Raw genomic sequence first — 17,232 nt, forward strand, 5'->3', positions numbered from 1 at the left:
TTTGGACATTCTTTCCAACCATCTTAGCATTCATGGCATCTCTGGAAAGGGCCATCTAGACAGTCCATTGTGTGTTCCGTCTAAGCATATGGTTAAATTGCCCAACATCCCATCTTTACACATGTCGGTAGAAAAGATAACTTATAACCATTTTGCATTGCCTTAGACAGAGATACCTCCGAATCCATTTTTATGCTTTTAGCCTGTAATGTTAAACATATGTAAAGAAATATTAAGCATTATTTGGTGTCCCTTTATTAATGCAAAAGAGGCGAGCTGTTCTTTTAAATGACAGATATTCTAATGTCCAACAGATTAGGCAAGTTCTGTCATGTTTGAAGCCCCGGGGCATGTGTCATTTACAATAGCCACATAAGCTGATAGAGTCACTTTACCATCTGGGAGGAGGATTTTAACTAAACTCTTTGCTTTTCACCAAAAACCCACCCCCATACAGAAAAAAAAAATCATCAGTCTTCCTGTTTAAAACTACATGGCAGATTTTTCCCCCTGTTGCATCTATTTCTGGAATTCCCAGCCCCATTCTCCAGTCCTCAGGCATTTAAACATTCCCAAGACAAATAATTGCTTTGTTTTATAGTGCTAGAAACAAACAAGCAAGCAATCATCAGAAAAATATCCTAAATAACAAGCCTTATGTAATTTGCTTATAAACATTGGGGGAAAAATAATGTACAGATTGAGATCTGTACGACTGAAATTCATGTTTGTCCTTCTTTTGTGCTGTGGTGAATTCCAGTACAAATAAACAGGCAGCAACTGGTAGAGGAAAACAGGACTACACTTTTATTGATGACAGGTATGACAGCAATAAAGCATTGTAAAGGTGGCCATACACGGATAGATCCGCTCGTTTGGCGATGTCGCCAAACGAGCGGATCTCCCTCCGATATGCCCACCTTGAGGTGGGCAATATCGGGCTGATCCGATCGTGGGCCCTAGGGCCCAACGATCGGATCCTAGCGTTCGCCAAACGGGCGGTCGGATCGCGGGACCGCATCAACGAACAGATGCGGCCGCGATCCGACGGGATTTTTAATCCCATCCGATCGAGATCTGGCCGACTTTCGGCCAGATCTCGATCGGGGAAGCCCGTCGGGGGCCCCCATACACGGGCCAATAAGCTGCCGACTCGGTCTGTCGGCAGCTTTTATCGGCCCGTGTATGGCCACCTTTAGTGTCTCATTTGGAGATTTGTTTTTTGTGCATTAAATACAGAAACCTATAGTATATGCTGTCATATGTATTTTTACATCCTTAGGCATGATGCATTTTCAAAGTGCAAATGCATCATGTCCTGTCAGAAATGCTGCTAACCTGCAGGTGCATAATGATTTTTTTTAAATGTAAAAAAATCTTTCTTAGTGCAACGTGTGCAATTGCCCTCTCTATACTATACTATTGGTGTAGCCACCTTCTCTTCTGATCTATCTGCAGATGTAAGCATTGGGTGTGTGAGGGTATGTAGAATAGGTACATGGAGCCCTAGAAGCAACAACTTGTTAAGTCATGCATTAATTCCATGGCTTCCTTGCATCTCACTGCCCTGTACTCAGTACCTTGTAACTTATTCAGCAAAGCAGAAGCAAACTCTTTTATATAAAGAAGAAAATTATTATTAAGGTACCAATAAACCAAACCTCAGAAAAATAAATGGCTAACTGAATTGCAACTTTCTATTTAATAATACATGCAGGGACCCTGAGGTTTGGATAGACCCTGAGGTTTGGATACTTTAGTTAACTCAGGCAGTTGGTAATAGGACACCTAATGGTCCTTAAGTTAACTCAGGGAGCTATATCCCTTTTCCTGGGTCTATATTAGTTCAGAGGGTTGTCCACTAGGTGGCAGTAGTTTAAAGTATAAAGGGGTTTAGCCCCATGTGCTCAAGGTCTGTCCTGGGACATTGCCTCACTGGGTGGTACTACAGGACAAGGTCTGCCGGTGGAAAGCTAGATAAGAGTTATTTAGTGATAGTGAATATGGTCATAGTCACTCTAGGAGTGAGAGTCAGCACAGGGTAGCTAGTGAGCAGATGTGGCTCCAACGAGGAGAAGTAGTGGGGTTAGGACCCATGGTTTGTAAACCACTAGAGTATGGACTACAGCGGGTGAGTTGAGGACCAGATAGGGTACCAAGACCCAAGACCCCAGGCTGAATACAGTGGGTGAGTTGAGGACTAAATAAGGTGCCAAGATACAAGACCCCAGGCTGAGAAACCCAAGCCTTAGTGTTCACCAAGAAGGATGTTGCCAAGTGAGAGTGGTAATTATCCTTTGAGTCTCGTATTGCTGCTGCTCTGACAAAGTTATCTATCTTGTATATTATCTCAACTGGAGCACTGTGTATTCCCTGGAGGGATTATTGCTGTCTAACACTATTACTATTCCTCTGTGGACATCTAGGTGGCTGTGGATTACTCCATTGCAACAGGTCCCTGTTGTAGGGAGTTGGACATGTACACTGGGGTCCTGGGCACATTACAAGTTTAACTTGGTCACACTAATCCACAAATTCACAGCTAAAATGCACTCAAGGGTGTGCTACATACATAATATCCACAATAATTCTGAAAATAAATTTACTATTATGGCGCAACCCCAAAGTCTACAAAACATCCTCAAAGGAGAATACAAATGAGTCATTGGGGGTCATTTATAAACTTCACGCAAGGCAGATTGGTTTGCAAAGTGAATATATTTGCCCTGTGCATGTTTATATTTATAAAGGTGCAAACTATAAAATGTGCAATCTTTCTAACACTGGTGAATAAGGTCACTCAATAGTTTCTGGGTTTGCTATATGAAAAGCTGTATGAAATCTTTTTAAAGCAAATATTTATGCACAAAGGAATAATTGTTTCGCATTGTGAATATTATTTGAAAAAAATTATTTTATATTTGTTATAGAGTCCAGTATCTTATCCTTTCTTAACCGAAAAGCTTTCCTACTACTGACGTCAGACTAACTGGCCTATAGTTTTGAGGCTGAGAACGGGATCCTTTTTTGAATAGAGGCAGCACATTAGCAATTTGCCAGTGTCTCTGCACTATGCCAGACCTCAAGACGTAAAATAAGTGTTAAATAGGGATGGGTGAATTTGGTCATGGAACATGGTCTTGAAGATAAAAGATGACCACTTTTTTAAAAAAAAATCTGAAAGGGTGAATCATATGGTGGAACAAGCACAAGAAAAGGGCATTAGTATGCTGATTGGACATAAAAAGCTAGGTCTGGCATAAAAATGCATGGAAACATGACAAGCACAGGGATACCAGATTACAGCAGTTTACAACTGTCAAGATTGGATGGAATGAGGGTCACGATCAACAGGATGGCTCAAATAAGAAGGAAACAATAAATTGTATAAATCAGGGGGTGATGGATACAGCCTGGGACCTGGACATTCTTTGCTAGTTTTACTTTGACACCCAAGCTAATAGCAAAGGTTGTGTCGAGGTTTAACACTTATTTTACGTCTTGCCTGCTCTGTGGTCCCACTTTCATAGCTGCCCCTTTTATAGAGTTATTGTAGAGTAGTACACGAGAGACAGCAAACCAGCACAAGACACTTTATGAGAGGATGAGTCATGCAGTCCAACTTCTAATTCACATCATTATTCTTCTAAAGGCACAAGATACATTTCATATTTACTGCTTGCTGTCCGCCCCCATAGTCTTCCCTGTCCCTTCCAACGGCCTCTATTTCCATCCACAATCCAACCTGGATTGGTGCCAACAGCCAGCTGCAAAACATCAGCCTGACACAATAGAGAAGGGGGTGCAGAGGAATATTTACCCTGAGAGAGGGATTTGTGCAGCAAGAAGACAAGTATACAGGCAGACAAAGTCACTTAGCATTGGCTCAACTCCAATATCTGCATCAGGGATGGGAACATCTGCTCTACTGTAGTCTCTGTTCATGTACTGTAAAACCCAAAACTTACAGTGCATTGTTTTGCTCTATGTTTGCTGTAAAGGGTTAAGCTCCAAAGTTAAATTAAGATGCCAGTGGATGCAGTAAGAACTGTATATACATATATAATGCTGACCTCCATAGAATGTTTAATAGAAAGGGGAATCCTTGAACAATTATAGCACTATTGGGAAAGGTTGATGACAAAATGGACTAAATGGATTCTTGATCATGTGTCATGGGATTGCAGCAGTGTATGTTTTGCTGTATCAATTTATTGGACCTTAGAACTCAATCCATACTATTTACTAGAATCCCATTTGTGTCTGCCAGTCTCTTATCTTCTAAACCTCTGTACACAATGAAATTCTCTTGCTTTAACTGACTGTAACTCTGCCCTTTTCACATCCTGTTTGGATATTCCATTCCATTCTCCATAGCATCTTCTCCACAAACACCATAGTCACATTAGTTGTTTCTGCAAACCCTCCTTTCTGTGTATGCAAGGTTAGATTACATTGGGGAAGGATGCAAAATGCATTGTGATTTAATACTTCCATACCTGAGGACCACAGAGTGTATTATAGTTTTTCAGTAACAGTTATTAAAATGATTGAAAAGTTTTACATTTTGAATTTGGCTCTTCTGTACCTGACAAAGAAAAAAACTGCTGCTGCAACATTTGGTGTCCTTCTTCTTCTACATTTAACCTTTTAAGAACCAGATCATTATGCATTAGATTTGCAAGAACTCCCTTCTCTATTTAACAATGAATGGATGCAAAGTAGCCAGTACTTCCCTAGTAGTAAAAGAGTTACTTTCCCTTATTTCTCTCTTTTGCCGTCTGTCAGCAAAAGTTTTAATTTGGGATTTCAGGATGTAACATGCAGGAAATGAGATGAAACCCAAAACATTCAGTGTATATAAAATCCCCTAGTCCCTTGGTCCCTGCCAGGGATATTGAGAACAATATTTATATTTGCTTTATGTCAACGGCATCTGTTTCCCTCCAGCATTTGCTTATAAAAGCGCATAACTAATCTATGACTTGTAGCCTGAAAATACTGTAGAGACAAAGCAAAGCCACACAATGCTGCCTTTACAATATGCACTCATAAGACTGGGCCAAATGAGACATATTTTTCACCTAGATTTATATCAATTCCTCTATGGGGTTTCTATATATCTAATGCTGCATTATGAGATAATGGCTGCCCTGAACAAATGTTGGAGTACACCGGGATTCTTTATCACAGGCTAAAACATAGGATTGTAAGCAGCAACTTCATATCATCAATATCACCAATATTTTTGTTGCCACTGTTGATTCCAAAGGTAATGACACATAAGCAATCAATACTTTATATCAGTGCTCTTTAGTTTCTATTTGGCTCAAGGCCCAATGTAATATTGACCCCAAAACTTCTCCCTCAATTGACTTTTAAACTAAGCCCTCAAGGAAAGCAAACGTATTCTCCCCATATTTTGCCCTAACTGGTGTTCAGGTCCACCACAGCCACTATTCTGCATCCCACTAGGTGGTAGCCTCACAATTTGGGAACTGCTGACTTACATAAAGTCCAGGATTATTACCATACCACACTGCATTGTATACTGTAACATGCAGGCTGTGGCCAGGCCAGGCTTCTATGCTCGGCCTTGGAATTCACCTGTACCTGTAATACCTCTGGAGGCTGCACAAATCACTGCCTGTATTTCTGAATTCCCTTTCTGTGTACAACAATGTCCCATTTTTTTAACCAAACGCACCTATACCAACAGCTGCAGTTCATTTGTTTGTCTCCACCCGCTAGACCTTACCATTGAGAGCCCTGCCCCTGATAGGTCTAGTGTGATAAGCTACTGGGTGCATTTCTGTGTATTGATTGTGGTACTAGTTTTACTGACCTTGTCTGTTTGCTGCCTGCCCTGATCCTTGCCTTTTTGACAGTATAAGCTTTCTGTACTGCAATTCCCACTCTGAAGTAGCATATCTGACTATGCATTCTCACTTCCTTATCCATTCTCTGAATGTGTTTCTAGCTTGCTCATTAATTATGCAAAGAACCTAACATTCTGGCAGCACCCAAGTAGCAGACAGGTGTTGGTCAATTAACAGGAGCACTTCCCGAAAGTCCAATACTGGCTAATACTGGTTTCATTGTGTTAATGTTGGGTTTTGGAGACCCAGATCATGACAATTGTATAAGTATAAATAGTTTGTCCTGCTCTATTTGTGTGATAATTGTTCTCCAGCGATACCTATACTCTGTAAGCCAGTACAATTTATTTTTCTCATTCTGACAAAGGGGTGGTAGGTTCTTGTCTATACTGCTTCTACCTTCAGGTTTATACAAATAATTATACAATAAGGATGTAACTGATATAGGATTCTGTTAGGGTTTTAAAGGTGATATAATTGGATCTTAGTCTCTCTGAGCTGTTATAAATCATCATCAATTTAGTTAAAAAAGAGGTCCAGTAACTCCTCAGTTGGCATAAAGGCATGTAAGTATAGCAATGTGGAACAGGAGTGAGAGGTAGGAGAGCTACTACCCATGGAACTTTGTGGAAAAGGTGGTGTTTTCCATTTGTACTAGACAAGCTATGGTGGAAAATTGTTTAGCAAGGAAGATTACCAAGGAGACCAACTTTTCAGTCCTTAAACAACTTGCGGCATAATATAATTATTTTTGCTGCTCTCTGTTTGTATATTTATTTCAATGTATTTTTATCATATTCAATTGAATGTCTTTCAAACACAATAGTCAAAAACAGTCAAAGGCTTTATAAAAAGGCATGAGTAAGTGTCTTATTACCCCACCTGATTTTTATACAGTAAATTATTCAGTTTCCTTTGCCCCCGTATAGGAGGAACAATTTATTTGGGATATGGGTGAGTCACTGCCCCTCCTCAATCCCACCCTAAACACATGAAATATTTCCTGGCACCTGCACCCTCTAAGCACAAAGCCCCACAGTCTGGAGGGGAGAGCAGGACCCAGGTCTGTCATAGAGTTTCCAGGGAGGCTACAAAACTAAAAACAGTATATCCCAAAATGCACAAAACCTTCATATATCCCTTTTCCCAACTATATACTGTACCTTATGTCACATTGCCCAAATGTTGCAGTTGCTGGTAACCAGGCTGATGATAGTTAATTACCAGATTTATGTCACATTCATTATTCAAAGGTCCTAATGTGGACAGATTTGCAAGGTATGTAAAAGATGTAACTAGTTGTTGTGAAAGAGCACTGGCAAATTGTGCAATGTGCAATTTCAAAAGCAAGTCACCATGTTTTTTTACCCACAATGCAGCATTTCCCAATAATTCCAGTGTAATTGAGTTTGCAAATGGAATGATGCATTAAAATGCCAGATTCTATCCATTAAATAATAATCAAATTCAAAACAAGATCTGAGCTCCATTCTTTAGCACAAGAGCACTTTGTCACAAAGTTTGTCTGCATCAATACTCACATTGTGCTGCTCACTTTGGAACAGGAGGTGAGATGGGCCAAGAGCCACTAAATGCAAGTGAAGGCAGCTCTGTAACATAAGTACCTGTAATGAATATTTTTGCTCAATTACTGCAGGGAAACTGAGACTATAGATGACCCCTTTTAACATAACAATGTAATGTATTATTTGCTTATTACTGTTATAAATGACATGTCATTTTTCTGTTGTGCTGCACTGATTGCTTTAGAAACACAATTATATTTTATATAAACAAGCTGCTGTGTAGCCATGGGGGCAGCCATTCAAAGCTGAAAAAGGAGAAAGGCACAGGTTACACAGCAGATAACTGATAAGCTCTATAGTATACAATGGGATTCTTCAGAATGCATCTGTCTGTATCTCCTCTGTATCCTGTGCTTGCATGGCTTGCTCACGGCTACACAGCAGCTTGTTTATATAAACTATAGTTATTTTTCTGAAGTAAACACATCAGTTTTACCAGTGCAGGGCACCATTATATTATACTGTCTTTCCTTTAAAACACTTTCATCTGTTGGTGTTACTGTTTCTTTAAATAATGGACCAATCAACTAACAATTGTAGAAAGTCAAGAAATAAAGTTCTTTATTATCCATGATGATTATATATGATGGAGCTAGAATTATTTAAGATACTGATAATAAGAGTGACATAAAAACTATACAAGACTTTCATGGTAATGATTCACTCAGCAGGACGTCTGTTCCTGGTCCATACAAAAAGCTTTATGAAAGATACTAATGGGAACCACCTTCGTGGGCTCGACAATAGGGGTAACAGACCCAGCAGTTGGAATATTGAAGACATAGTGGAGATGATGACTGATGCACAAAACATGTGTCAAGAACAGCTCATTTTTTCCAAGGTTAATCATACTGGGAGTTCTAGAAGAAAAACATTTCTGTGGGGACTGTTAATTGCTGACAGTACAAATCTACTTTTCTAGTACTTTGCACTGTGTTTGTTAATGGTTTGCATAAAGTGACCACCAAACGTTCTATGTACCACATACAAATCTCTCCCAGCACTGATTGAAGTGTATGTATATTTTGCTATTAGCCATCCTTTATGAGGATCTAAGGGCATAGCAATGACATGGTATCTACAATTAAGAGGAGATTGAATATCTCAGGATTTGGCATACTGGAGGAACCTCAAGCGTTAGACCCTATTGTTATCTTATTGAGGTCACAAATGCAGAACTCCATCCTCTACAAAAAAAAGGCTTTTCAAATATATATATTCATGAAGTATTTTGGGGTTTTATGTCTTTATTCTCCTCTATACTTAAAATAAATGATGGAAAACACATTTGAAACAAACAATAGCTTGTAAATGTCACAACTAGCACAACTAATGCTGAATGCTGAAGGATGACTAGTAATGGGCCAATGGGCATGGTCATGATCAGTAGTGACATTCGTAAGGCAAACACATTGGTGATCTCATCTACACGCAGTAACTAAAAGACCAAAGTCAGTTGTAGGACCCAATAACAGTTGTGAGCAGAGAAACATTGCCCAGGGACATATGGGAACCAGCTGACCTGTCATCACACTGAGAATTAAAGCACCTTAATAATAAGATGATGAGGACTTCGGAAAATTAAGAGCAGGAAAGATGCATGAAAGCTGTCCAGATATGTGAGCAGGGGTGACCTCATCTATCAGCATATGGAGCCTGACTTTTCTCCAGATGTTGTTAAAGTGACTTATTATGGGTAAAAAGCTTGAGTTGCTTTAATACAGGGATGTCCACCTTAATATCCTTTGGTGGCTGCTGCCCAATAACTTTCTGAGGATAATATGATTTACAGTATAAAGCTCTAGCCAACATTGTTGATATATGAGTATATGAGCACCACATTGCTTAAGGATTCTTCTTATTTTATAGTTTTGGGTTAGTGATGCAGATGCACTGCTTCATATTTATAGTGGAAAGTGTGAGCAGAGAAGTGTCACTTCTTGTTTGTTGTAATCTACACAGATTTGTGTAGGAGTAGAATACAATCCATTGTGACCCTCTCAACAACTCTTTAAAGCAATGATAACAGGTCCATCTGGGATCCTGCGCAAACCTTAGTCATTAAGCACTGCACATGCTCCACACCAAGGGATTAGGGGATTGTGAGTTCTGCCAACTGAGACTGACATCACTCAAGACTATGGGTATGAGAAAGAACTGTAGAAGGAGGCACTATGTTAATTCAGATAATATTCTGTGTGTGCAATTAAAGGGGGCCTTTGCACTGGCCCATATTTGTATTCAAATCTATATTTCTATAATATTAATTCAGTATTTCAAAAAAAATTTGCAGATTTTGCCCACCCACTGGTTCCAGAACCACACCATATAGGCCTTTCATTTACACAATAAAATGGTTGTCCCAGTCCTTTGCTGCTACTCTGTGGATCTTGGAGGTCATTTGGCCCCAGATCTGGAGAGTCTGTTTTCCCTCCACTGTTTATCAAACCCTGTAGACATCTAGTGCTGGCATTTGGAGTCATGCTTCAATAGACTTAGTAACCTACAGTACTTAGTAGGCAGGTGGATTATATTATTTAGATCATATCAGCAAAGGTTTTAAATTATTTGAAAAGGTACATGACATTGACTATTATCATATACAAAAAGAACGGAAACAGATTAGCCATGAACTATAAATCATCTCATAAATATGTAAAGGTAACTACACATTTAATCTTCTCCGCTCTTATTCTGTTTAGAGATATATGATTTGTTGTCCATGCTTATCCCTCTAGAATGGTCAGCAAAACAAATGATCGTGACACAATGAATGTACATTAGTGGCGGAAAAACATATCAGTCACTTAATCCTTAGGAGTTGCCTTTGCACAACTACACAATTAATGTGTTTTACTACAATCATTTTTAGATTCATTGAGTATAAAGGTATTTTTGATGTGTGCCATGCTGTGTACCACTGCACTTAATGTAATCTACCTTGTCCCTGAACATGGAGGACAATTTGCAGTTATCCTTCATTTTTTTAGTTCTTGTAAACATGGGACCAATTGAGAAGCTACTAAGAATAAGCCATTCAACAACCTACTAAAAGTTAACTACACGTGACTATAAAAAGACTATACACACTACTGCTTCTAATCTCTTTTCTGTATCCACAAAACAACTGGTCAGATATTAATTCAAGTAGTCCACATATGGATGGAAAGGTAGCACTGATCTGACAAATTAAGCTAGAGCATTTGGCACCAGAAATCCATTGCCCACAAAATGTGGAAGGGGAATAACCAAGCATTTATCAATTTATATGACAGTAAAGAATACTGTTGCAGTAAAACGTTTTTCTTCAAAATGCATCAGTTAATAGTGCTGCTCCAGCATAATTCTGCACTGAAATCAGTTTTTTAATTTTGAAATCTGACATGGGCCTAAACATCATGTCAGTTTCTCAGGTGCCCCCAACCATGTGACTTGTGCTCCAATAAATGTCAGTCACTCTTTACTTCTACACTGCAAGTTGTAGTGATATCATCCCCCCCCCTCCAGCAGTTTATCAACAGAACAATGGGCAGTGCCACACAAAAGGTTACTGGTTAAATTAAGGAATGTTGGCCATAGTATTTGTACCTGGATAGAGAACTGGCTAAAAGATAGACTACAAAGAGTGGTGGTAAATGGAACATTTTCTAATTGGGCCAGTGTTGTTAGTGGAGTACTGCAGGGCTCTGTACTAGGTCCCTTGCTTTTCAACTTGTTTATTAATGACCTGGAGGTGGGCATTGAAAGTACTGTTTCTATTTTTGCAGATGATACTAAATTGTGCAGAACTATAGGTTCCATGCAGGATGCTGCCACTTTGCAGAGTGATTTGTCTAAACTGGAAAACTGTGCAGCAAACTGGAAAATGAGGTTCAATGTTGATAAATGCAAGGTTATGCACTTTGGCAAAAATAATATAAATGCAAGTTATATACTAAATGGCAGTGTTGGGAGTTTCCTTAAATGAGAATGAGCTAGGGTTTTTTGTAGATAACAAGTTGTCTAATTCTGGGCAGTGTCATTCTGTGGCTACTAAAGCAAATAAAGTTCTGTCTTGCATAAAAAAGGGCATTAACTCAATGGATGAAAACATAATTATGCCTCTTTATAGGTCCCTGGTAAGGCCTCATCTTGAGTATGCAGTGCAGTTTTGGACTCCAGTCCTTAAGAGGGATATAAATGAGCTGGAGAGAGTGCAGAGACGTGTATCTAAACTCGTTAGAGGTGTGAAAGACTTAAATTATGAGGGAAGACTGTCAAGGTTGGGGTTGTTTTCTCTGGAAAAAAGGCGCTTGCGAGGGGACATGATTACACTTTACAAGTACATTAGAGGACATTATATACAAATAGCAGGGGACCTTTTTACCCATAAAGAGGATCACCGTACCAGAGGCCACCCCTTTAGACTAGAAGAAGAAAAGAACTATCATTTGAAGCAACGTAGGGGGTTCTTCACAGTCAGGACAGTGAGGTTGTGGAATGCACTGCCGGGTGATGTTGTGATGGCTGATTCAGTTAATGCCTTTAAGAATGGCTTGGATGATTTTTTGGACAGACATAATATCAAAGGCTATTGTGATACTAAACTCTATAGTTAGTATAGGTATGGGTATATAGAATGTATTTGAAAGTCGGTAGGGGTGTGTGTATGGATGCTGGGTTTTCATTTGGAGGGGTTGGACTTGATGGACTTTGTCTTTTTTCAACCCGATTTAACTATGTAACTATGTAACCAAATAGCAGCTATCTGACACATCTGCTGAAGGAATCAGTTGCCTGAACTGATATTGCCTTTAGCAAGTGGGTGAGCAGGCAAATCTGCCGAAAACTGCCTCCCTTTTATTTAGGGTGGCTTCAGGCTTTTCTCTGCCAGCTAAAATACACTATGGAAAAACTGTTCCATGTACCATTAGCCTCAGTTAGCTTGTACAGTAAAGGAAATATAGATAAATACACACAGTATGTACTTAAATAATGGTACACTGACTTCTATAAACAATAACTACAGAAGTAGTGGCACCCAAAGTACATTAAATACAGTGAGAAGCAGTGGAGCTTCAGCCCGATCTATCATATATTAAACATGAGTTCTTGCGCATTTGCACGCATGCACAGAGCCGTTGTTTCTAAGATGTGACCAAACGTGCATGCTTGGCAGAAGTGACTGAATCTAGTCTAGTATATCTAGTGCCTTATTCTCATGGCTCTCTCCCAGGCCACTCAATGGCAAATATCAGCCCCAGTTCTGTTGGCTGGGAGCTGCCTCATCTGTTTAGCTTTAGGGTAGCTTGGCTCTTTCAGCCCATTGTGCTTGACCCTCGCTGCAGGCTAACCTCTTATATTGTAAGCACATGCCCTTGTGCCATCAACTTCCTACTGCAGTTTTGCCTCAGTCCTCATAGTATATAACAAACAAAAATCAGATGGCACTAACAACAGCAATTGTGCTAAATCCTTTTTGTTTTTTATTGTGATCTCCACACAATGTTTCGGGGGTTCCTGCCCCTTTGTCAAGTGCTCAAGGGCTCTTAGAATTTCCACCAAACACAGGTGTAAAACAAGGTGATGCGTTCAACTGGCCTACCCAAACACAACATTTTGGTTTTATCTGATTCATTAGCAGAAGACTAAATAAGGAAGGCAGAATATGGGCAGGTGGGTCATGTCCAACGGAAGCCATGTTAGCAAAGGGCATTGTGGATGAAGGAGTTGGGAGTCTGGACTGTAGGTCTCACCTTCACTGTTGAGAGCTCCTGGAGCCTGTCATGAGATATGGGTCATTGCATATAAATAGGGGCTGTATGAGCAAATCAAAGGCCACAGGTTGAAAGTCTCTACAAGTTGCTGCCAAGCTAAAACTCCCAGAGGTTGTGATGGAAGCTACTATGGTCCTGGGAATTGTAAGCTATCCAGCAACAGTAGGTGACAGTCTGTACTCCCTGTAACAAACCTTTTCAGTGGCCAGTCTATAGGCATGAATACTTGCATATAATGCACAACTGGAATGCTGCCATACTGCTGCACCGATGCAAGTTTTGACTTAATACTACACCTGGGGTTATTGGGGCACCTTTATCAATGAATCGGCCAAATGAGTTTGTTTAATGCTTTCTAGGGTGGTGCACAGAGGCTATGTGTGTTAAATTTGCATTGAGAAGTGCTGCAGAGATCACAGCCTGAAACCTTCTTAATTTTCAATCTGCCTTCATTCCTAATTTAATGAGTATCATTATTAATGCATTTATAAGCACCTACAGATTCTGCAGCACAGTACATTAGAGGGGAGTATTTATCAAATGAACAAGTTACCATAAATTAATGAATGATAGAGGAGGTAAAGGGAATAAAATACTAAGGGCCCATGCTGTGTCTATCATGAAATACTAAGGGCCACTCTGTGTCTGTGATGAAATATTAAGGGGCCACACTGTGTCTGTAATGACATTTTTGGGGGCCACACACTGGGTCAGTCATGAAATGCTTTGGCATCACACACCTTGTTAGTCATGAGATTCTTTGATGCCACATGCTGTCAGTTGTCAGTCATGAAATTCTTTGGGGCCACATGCTGTGTCAGTTATGAAATGTTTTGGGGTCACACACTGTGTCAGTCATGAAATGCTTTGGGGCCACATGTGGGGGATTATTTACAAAATCTGAAATTTCTGATAATTTTCCATAAAATAGTCCGACCAAATCCGCACTGATTTTTTCCCCCTTATTTAACAATACATTTTCAAAAAACTTCCTGTGTGAGAAAAAATTTAGATTTATTTCAAATTGTTGCCCAAAAACTACTGAAACTTCGGATTATTGCACAAAACCCACAACTATCAGCATATCTTTGGGACTTCTCCCATTGACTTCTATATGAACTGGGAGTCTGAGTTGGAGTACTTTTTTATTTGGACAATTAACACCTTTAACACCCTCTGTTTATTTCCACTAAAATTTTGAGTTTTTGGCATTCTGACTTTAATAAATAACCCCCATTGTGGCAGTCATAAAATGCTTTGAGGTACAGTGGTGGAACTACCGGGGGAGCAGGGGTTGCAATTGGGCCAGGGCCCACACCCCCTCAGGGCACCCCGGCAGCTTGCGCCCCACCGATTTCTGGGAAGATAATAGCGTACGGAGGGGGGCAGGGGTCCGGCTGCACGTTTCGCACCAGGGCCCACCCCCCTCTAGTTACTTTACTGTTGAGGTAACATGCTGTGTCCGTCATGAAATGCTTTTGGGCCACACTCTATGACAGTTATAAAAGCTTTGGGGCCACACATTGTGTCAGTCATGAAATGCTTTGGGGCCATATACTGTGTCAGTCATGAAAAAGTTTGGGATTACACACTGTGTCAGTCATGAAATAGTCTGGGATTACTTACTATGTCAGTCATGAAATAGTTTGGCAAAACTGCTTTTAGTTTTAGGAGAATGCAAGCAATCTTCTGGCGCCAATGGCTGCAGCTTAATTGGTGGGATCAGTGCAACATCTCCATCCATACGAGGTCAGCTTAAGGTGGCCATACACAGGGAGAGTAAAGCTGCCGATATTTGTCCTAATGTAATCTGATTGTTTGGCCCAAGGGCAGAACATTCAAATTAACCCCATACCTCCCTGCTGTTAGTGGGCTTATCAGGGAAAGATCCAATCCTTTGGTGACCTCACCAAACTAGCAGATCTTATTGTGTATGGCCACCTTTAGATTAATATCTAAACAATTGTCTTGAGGATGATCATTCACATGGGATCAATACAGAACATTTAAACACCTACATAACAAATAAGGCTTTCGCACACACTCTAAAAAGTATCTGTATGCGGTGCTTCGTGCTTCTTTATTATCTAGGTTCCCTATGCATAGTTGCAGAGATCAGTTGCCAGGAAACTCAAATATTTAAAGCTCTGCAGACTCTCTCTGCACTTATACATTTTAACCCATTCCAGATGTTTTCTAAAACAAATTACAGATGAGAGGGGGGGTGTGTGTGTGTCCCTGACTTTTATTCCACACTCTTGCACTTTTTATAGCACTTTAATTATCTGCTGTGATTTGTCCAGATAGTTTTCCAACAAATGTCAATATACTTCCATTCCAGTATAAAAATATGCGTAGGATCCTATGGGAAAATAAAGGAAAAACATATGTTGGAAGCTCCAGTATATCAATCTCTAATATATTTTCAACTAAAGTTCTCTTTTAACCCTGTTTTAAAACCCTAACCATCACTAAAGACAGGAGAAACAGTACAAACAGTGTTAGGTACTGACATTAGTGCAGTTCGATGGGCAGTTATTACTTTCATTTAAAGCTAAAACACTGCTATAATGGATACTGGACCCCCTGCTTTTAGATATAAGGATACATGTCATTGAGTAGCTGAAATTATATAAAGCAAAGTGGCTGCAGTCTGTGTACTTTTCTATACATCAAGGTACTCCTAATATTACATTTTAGGGTTCAATCACTAAAGTAAGGTGCTGTGACAAAAACAAAATTGTGCAGAAAGGGACACACACCATTGAAGTTACAGTATGTGGGAGGCAGGAATATAATGAGCTGGAAGGCAGTGGAAGTAGGATCACTGAAAGTTGCCTCACTTCTTTTACTGGAGTTGAATTCATCTTATTTTTCAGTCATTGGCAGGCATGCCATCCCTCTATATATCACACACATTACTGATTGGATAGTCTGTTCAGATTGGGTTAGGTGTCCTCAGTAGTGTTTTTTGCCTTAAAGAAACTTACAGTTATATGCAATAAAAGTCATTAAAAGAAAAATGTTCATATGGCCATTGGGAACAGTTTTTCCTTTGTGCTAAGATGTTTTCTTTTGCACGTACTGTATGTAATATAGATTTTGGGGACTAATAAAAGTATTTAGTGACTTGCCTTGCTTGTGGAAAGAAATTGTGAATCTTGTGTTTTGTACCATTGTGGATTGTATATTATAAAACTTCTAACTGAAAAAGTCATGCCATGGGTTACTGCCCAGGTTGTTCATAAACAGAACCCATGATGCATTAAACAGTATTTGTGCCAAAATTAAAATACAACACCTTTAAGAGGTCTTAAATAAGAATGTAATAATAACAATTAATTTATGAAAAAATTTTCCAGTCACAGCGGAGCCAACACAGAAGGGTGCCCAAGGCATTCCCCCCTGCGTCATCCATCCTATCCCCTCCTCCCCCGATGTTCGTCAAATCTTCACTCAGCTTCTCTCTTTCTCTTAACTCACCCCCACTCAGCAACTCACACTCTCTTCCTTCACAACTTTGACTTTTTGTCATTGCAACACTTACTCTCTTCTGCCAACCCCTTTGTTGCTTCAAGAACTGAAACTGAATGCAGGATTTTAGAGGCAGCAGAGCTTCATGCCTAGTTACCCCCACCAATGTGCCCTAGGCACTTGCCTATTCTGCTTACTACAGGCCCTGTTTCCAGTTTCAGACTTTTGCTACATTTTCCCATAAATCTCTTACAATATCTGACACCAACACAACCACTAAGCACTGTAAAGTCAAACATGCTAAAGGCTTCACCAGGGCTCACTGCACCCCCTTGTGTATGTAATAGTCATGTGATGGGATAAACCCCAAATAAATATATAGATGGAGACGGTTTAATGGTTCACACAGTCACATCGTTTTTTCATGCTAAAAACAATTGTTCACCATGTACCCTATGTACAGCAGATGTGTGAGTAAAGATACACAAAAACAAATTATTGTGACTATCACAGATAAGAGCTGGAAATGCCACTGGC

The sequence above is a fragment of the Xenopus laevis genome, chromosome 9_10S, assembly GCF_017654675.1.
Source record: "Xenopus laevis strain J_2021 chromosome 9_10S, Xenopus_laevis_v10.1, whole genome shotgun sequence".
NCBI classification, from domain to species: domain Eukaryota; kingdom Metazoa; phylum Chordata; class Amphibia; order Anura; family Pipidae; genus Xenopus; species Xenopus laevis.